We start from the raw sequence: 6,083 nt of genomic DNA, 5'->3' as shown, positions 1-6,083 counted from the left end.
TTTATGTGACACAGAATGGTTTATTACCTATTGATGACAATGTGTATAGCATCCTTAACTGGACTGGAGTGAAGTATATTTCATGTTGGGTAAATTCTCTGTAAAGATTTATGTGACACAGAATGGTTTATTACCTATTGATGACAATGTGTATAGCATCCTTAACTGGACTGGAGTGAAGTATATTTCATGTTGGGTAAATTCTCTGTAAAGATTTATGTGACACAGAATGGTTTATTACCTATTGATGACAATGTGTATAGCATCCTTAACTGGACTGGAGTGAAGTATATTTCATGTTGGGTAAATTCTCTGTAAAGATTTATGTGACACAGAATGGTTTATTACCTATTGATGACAATGTGTATAGCATCCTTAACTGGACTGGAGTGAAGTATATTTCATGTTGGGTAAATTCTCTGTAAAGATTTATGTGACACAGAATGGTTTATTACCTATTGATGACAATGTGTATAGCATCCTTAACTGGACTGGAGTGAAGTATATTTCATGTTGGGTAAATTCTCTGTAAAGATTTATGTGACACAGAATGGTTTATTACCTATTGATGACAATGTGTATAGCATCCTTAACTGGACTGGAGTGAAGTATATTTCATGTTGGGTAAATTCTCTGTAAAGATTTATGTGACACAGAATGGTTTATTACCTATTGATGACAATGTGTATAGCATCCTTAACTGGACTGGAGTGAAGTATATTTCATGTTGGGTAAATTCTCTGTAAAGATTTATGTGACACAGAATGGTTTATTACCTATTGATGACAATGTGTATAGCATCCTTAACTGGACTGGAGTGAAGTATATTTCATGTTGGGTAAATTCACTTTGCAAGCTAAGTGATGCATAGTGATCGACTGTATAGAATAAATTAAATTAAAATTTTAAAAATAATAAATTTATAGGTGTCTGCCTGCGTGTGTGACCATGCACAAACATGACTACCTGCTATATTCTTGAATGTCTTTCTTATTTTCAGTTCCTCAGGAGGCAGTGATTTATTTGAGACATGATCCCAGGAAGTTTTGATCCCAAAACTTTAATTTGATGGGTCAAGGAGTGAAAGAATGCTGGGGCACCTGGGGCTTCATCCCCTGGGAGAACTCTTAGAGACAGGAACATGACCCAGAGTTAGTCTCCCTAAGGAGAATAAACCTAAAAAAGAATTAAACTAATATGTTTATAAGGAGTGAGGGCACTAGGTGTTCCTCCAACTCTCCCACCTGCAATTGGTTTAAGGCTGCTCCCAGAAGGTGTAAGCTCCCTGACATTGCCATTCTCCATAAGCCCAGGAAGAGCAGGCTTCAGGCACCAGAGAAGGCCTTTGTCTTGGTCAAGACTCACCGATACTGGAAATTGGAAGGCATTGGGCTGACATATGCAAGAGTTATGAGTATTGAAAGAATATGGACTGAGTACCAACAGCATCTGCTCCTGTGGCATTCTGCCCTTCTTGTTCAACACCACCCCCATGAGCTTTTACCCACATTTCTGTACTGGGGGCCATGAGCCTGAGGCAGGAAGAGAGTAGGAATATGGTTTAGATGTAGTAGGCCCGCAGAGAAATCCTGTGACTGGGCTCGAGTTTACATTTAGAAAGCTGACCCTCCCTGGTGACTGTGGGAATATTCAAAACAAAAATTATGAAATCCAGGTTTTAACATTAACCCACTATGGCCAAAAGAATTGAAGAATGTACCATGAAAACATGATATCAGAACTCAGAGATGTTTATTTATGAGTTTGGCAAGAGCTTTTTTAGTTTTTATGATGCATTTGAGCTCTTCTGCATACAAGGCAGAATTCCATCAACCCAACAAGTCTATAAAATCCTTCCCAATTCGTTTTATGATGTGTTTGGAAATACCTCAGGCTGAGTTATTTGTTGACAATTTGTCCTTTCTTTTTGACACCTCAACTGGAGATTATCCTCCAAAAATAGAATTGCTAACTTTTTGAAGACCCATGAACACTGTTTGATATAAACATCAGTGTTCTAGGACAAATAAATACTTATTGATCAGTGCCAAGCAGGTACCAACAAAGTTCTGGACCTTAGGAGCTTCAGAAGGAATACAGAGTTTTAGAACTAAAATTCCTAACTTAACATTTTACATTTGAGGAAATGGAGTTCCAAGGTCACTCAGTTAAGTCAGGGAAGGAAAGGAGTGAAACTCTACCTTCTCCTTCAATAAAGTAGCCTAAGCACAGGGTTGACTGGCAGCTCATACTGGGCGGTTGGCAAATGATACTGATTCTATAATTCAGTGATATATGCTCATCATCAGATCAGTCCCCTCATGGTAGAAGTTGATGGAATTTTCCTCTTATTGGTCACTGAGAGCTTGGCAGTGACATAACCCTCTGTGGCCTTCCTGGGCCTTTTAGTTTCTTAAATTACAGATTGGTCAGGACGTTCTTCTCCTTATTATCTTTTGGAGAAGACTGACTGATTACTTAAGGATATTGTCACTCAGAACAAGTCATCATGGGTTCCTTGCATAATACTTGGCGTTCTAGGGATGGAGGGAGAGAAGAGAAGGCTGAGAGCCGAGCCAGCATACACTTAAGTTCTCTGGTTTAGTCCTCTTTCTATCCTAGTGGGGGCAATTTTGAAGATAAATTAAATACAGTGTGTGCAGAAATCACTCTGTGGTGAGGTTTAGCTCATCAGGGACTAAATGTTTAGAGGAAGAAAGGGAGGTTGGCCTTGTTGAGGACTTAGGGAGAACTTCATCTGAAGACAAAGTCCACTGTACTAAGGCCTCCTGCTGGCTGGTACAAAACGCAAGACTTAACCTCAGGCAAGCACAAGGTGGGCAGGACATTTACAACTCGTTACTTTTGTAGAGTACATGCAAACAGGGCTGAGAACGTGTAGGCTATTAGACCAAAAACATAACCTTTCTCAGCCTACACATACTCTGTAAAACTGGAATTATCTGCATTGCCTTTCATTTCATGGATGGATTAACTAAGATAAAATAGAAAAAGCACAGAGAGCAATGCCAAGAATATAGTACGTGTTCAATAGATATTTTCTATTTATCTATCATCTACCTGTCTATCATCACCATTAACAATAAGGACCATTATGACCAACAAACACAACTTCCTGTTCATCTCTTTTCTGAGGCTTTGTGCTTTCATCTTCATGTCTGGCTCTTGCTCTTGCTTCTGAGGGAATTTTGAGCCTAGTATTAGCCTATGTCCCCTGCCTGCTCCCTTCATCTGCTCTCCATGTAGACACAGGGCTCAGCCCTTTATCTCAATTCCCAACACTCAATCATTCATGTAGGGTCCACAGATGCAACTTTACTGAAGGTTCTGGGAGGCTTAGCGGGGTGCACACTGCAGCAACACTGTGGCAGATTCATTTGCTTACTACCAGCAGCCACTCCTCATTTTTTAATTAATTATAGAATACCAATTTTATCTGTGGTGACAATACATTAAGCTTAAAGCAGTCACTTCCTTACACTTTCTTGTAGCTAACAGTGTGATATAATCTAACAGGGTGAATCTTAGTTTTCTTAATATAAATATGCCTTTTTTTTTCCTTTGTCCATTTTCTTGTCCTGGAATATGAATGTGATGCCTAGAGATAGAGCAGCCACATTGTGACTGTAATGAAAGAAGGCATATGCTAAGACATATGGCCTCTTTGTTTTCAGGGACATCATGCAGAAGCCAGAACAACCTTGAATGATCAACTTTGGACTTACTGTTACGTAAGAAAGAGAAAAAACAAACCAACCAAAACTTCTATCTTTATAAGCCTATATCAAATACTATCCTAATAGAAGACTCGATATCTTGTTTTCTTACACAGGTTCCTAGCTATTTCTCTTAGTGTTGGGTTCAGCTTCCAACTATTTTCCTCATATTCTGTTCCCAGACTTACACTGACCAACAACTCTAAAATTTTCTCACACTTGTTTATTCAGAGACATTTAGCACATTTTTATTTGACATCTACATTTCTCAGTTCCTTCGCGTCCTTGAAAACTCCATACGACTTTCAAGGAAAAGGAGTCATACTGACATGAATTAGGACACTTACCTTGGAAAGAGAAAATTGATTAAAATTAATAAGATTTTTTTCTTTTGCACACTATTTTTAATTTCTAAATAAACTTGTCCCCTGATCGGCAGTCAATTTGTATAAGGGAAAAAGAATTCAGATTCAAATAAATGTATCAGGGAGAATTTTATAATAGTTCTTTGCTCTGATGCATAATGCTTCCATTATTAATAAAAGGACTTTCTTTAAAGGAAAGAAAAGCCAGTATTTCCTTAAGCAGAGTTAAAAAATAGCTGTGTTTGGAAACAGGGACACATATTCAGGAGTCATTACTACTTTAGATATTACTTAACTAAGCCCTTACTTTGCACATAATTGAAATTATAGTGTAACCAATATATAGGTTCTTTTAAAATGAGATTAGCAGGGACCAGCAGTTAGCATAATGGCTATGTCACTGGACTCTCACGTAGTCGACTGCGGTTCGAGTCCCGGACCTGTTGGCTTAAACTCACGCCGGGCGTGTGTGCGTGCGTGCCCAGGATCCCGAGAGGAGAATGGAGGAGAAGGGATTGCGGTGTGGCCATATCTCCCCGGGGGGTGATTTCTCGTTTCTATCTCTCTGTCTCTCTCTGTCTGTCTGGCGAGCGCACACGCCCTATGGCAAAAACCTCTCCAAAAAAAAAAAAAAGAAATGAGACTAGCAAATTTATAAATTCATCAGACATCGTGTATCTGCTTCTCTTGGTTCCCTCCTTCACAATAAAACATCTCATTTCTGAGTACAGGTGTGTATGATAGATACCTCTGTTTGGGGGATTAGGTATCTGTGGGGTTTGGGGCCTTGGCTCCCTCCACGGTACAGGCTTTAGTCCATCCATGATGAGTTCTGACTGCAAACATGGTGACATCAAAGACAGACCCTATGTGGCTCCCGAGGCTGATGGCCTCATAAAATCTATTCATTAGACGTGGTAATAACTGACTTTTCCTGAGTACTTACTGCGCCAGGGATCTTCTTCCATTTTTAAAGATATTAGATTGTTGAGAAAGTCAGTACGTATTTATCCATGCAAAAATGTGTCATGACTTTCCTGGCAACCCAATAATTTGAGAAGGATTTTAATTTTTTTCTTTAAATGTTTGATAGAATTCACCTGTGAAGTCATTACATCCTGGACTTGTGTTTTGTTATTGGGAGGATTCAAGCACCTTACTTATGACTAGTGTGCTCAGATTTCATATTTCTTCAAGGTTCAATATTGGTAGATTGTAGGTACTAGAAAATTTTCCATTTCTTCTAAGTCTTCCAATTTGTTGGCACAAGTTGTTCATAGTAGTCTCTATGATCCTTTGTATCAGTTGCAATGAATTTGAATCTTTATTTTCCCCCTTAGTCTGGCTAAAAGTTTGTCATCTCTTTTTATCTTAAAAAAAAAAAAACAGCTTTTATTTTCATTTCTAAAAAAAAAAAAAAACAGCTTTTATTTTCATTTTTTTTTCCATTGCTTTGTCTCCTTCATTTATTTCTGCTCTGATTTTTAATATTTCCTTCCATTTGCTAACTTATGGTTTAGTTTGTTTTTCCTTTTCTGCTTCCTTGAGGGATAATGTTAGGTTGCTTATTTGAGATTTTTCTTTTCTTTGTTAAAAAATAATAATTTATTTCAATTTCCATTTTTTTCATTGTAATTATTTTTAAATTTGACCAGAGAGAGAGAGAGAGAGAAAAGGAAAATGAGAAAGTAAGTCACCAGGTCCAGGACTTGAACCATGGTCAGTCATGTGGGAGTCCAGTGCCTCAACCACCATGCCATCTACTGGCCTCTGTGACTTAGTTTTTAACAAGAAATCTTATGTTTAAATAAAAGAAGCTCATGTTTCAAAAAATAAAATAAGTTTAAATAAAAGAAACAAGTAAAAAACAGCTTATAGAATAAGGATATAAGAAAGTATTTGTGTATAGCTGTACAATATATTTAAGTCTTAAGCTTTTTTTTTTTTTTATGGTTTTTGTCATAGGGTGCCTGCCCTGTCT

This window comes from Tupaia chinensis, unplaced genomic scaffold, assembly GCF_000334495.1.
Source record: "Tupaia chinensis unplaced genomic scaffold, TupChi_1.0 Scaffold142716_1, whole genome shotgun sequence".
In the NCBI taxonomy this organism is placed as follows: Eukaryota; Metazoa; Chordata; class Mammalia; order Scandentia; family Tupaiidae; genus Tupaia; species Tupaia belangeri.
The sequence above is the reverse complement of the archived record's forward strand: the minus strand, read 5'-3'. Positions refer to the sequence as shown.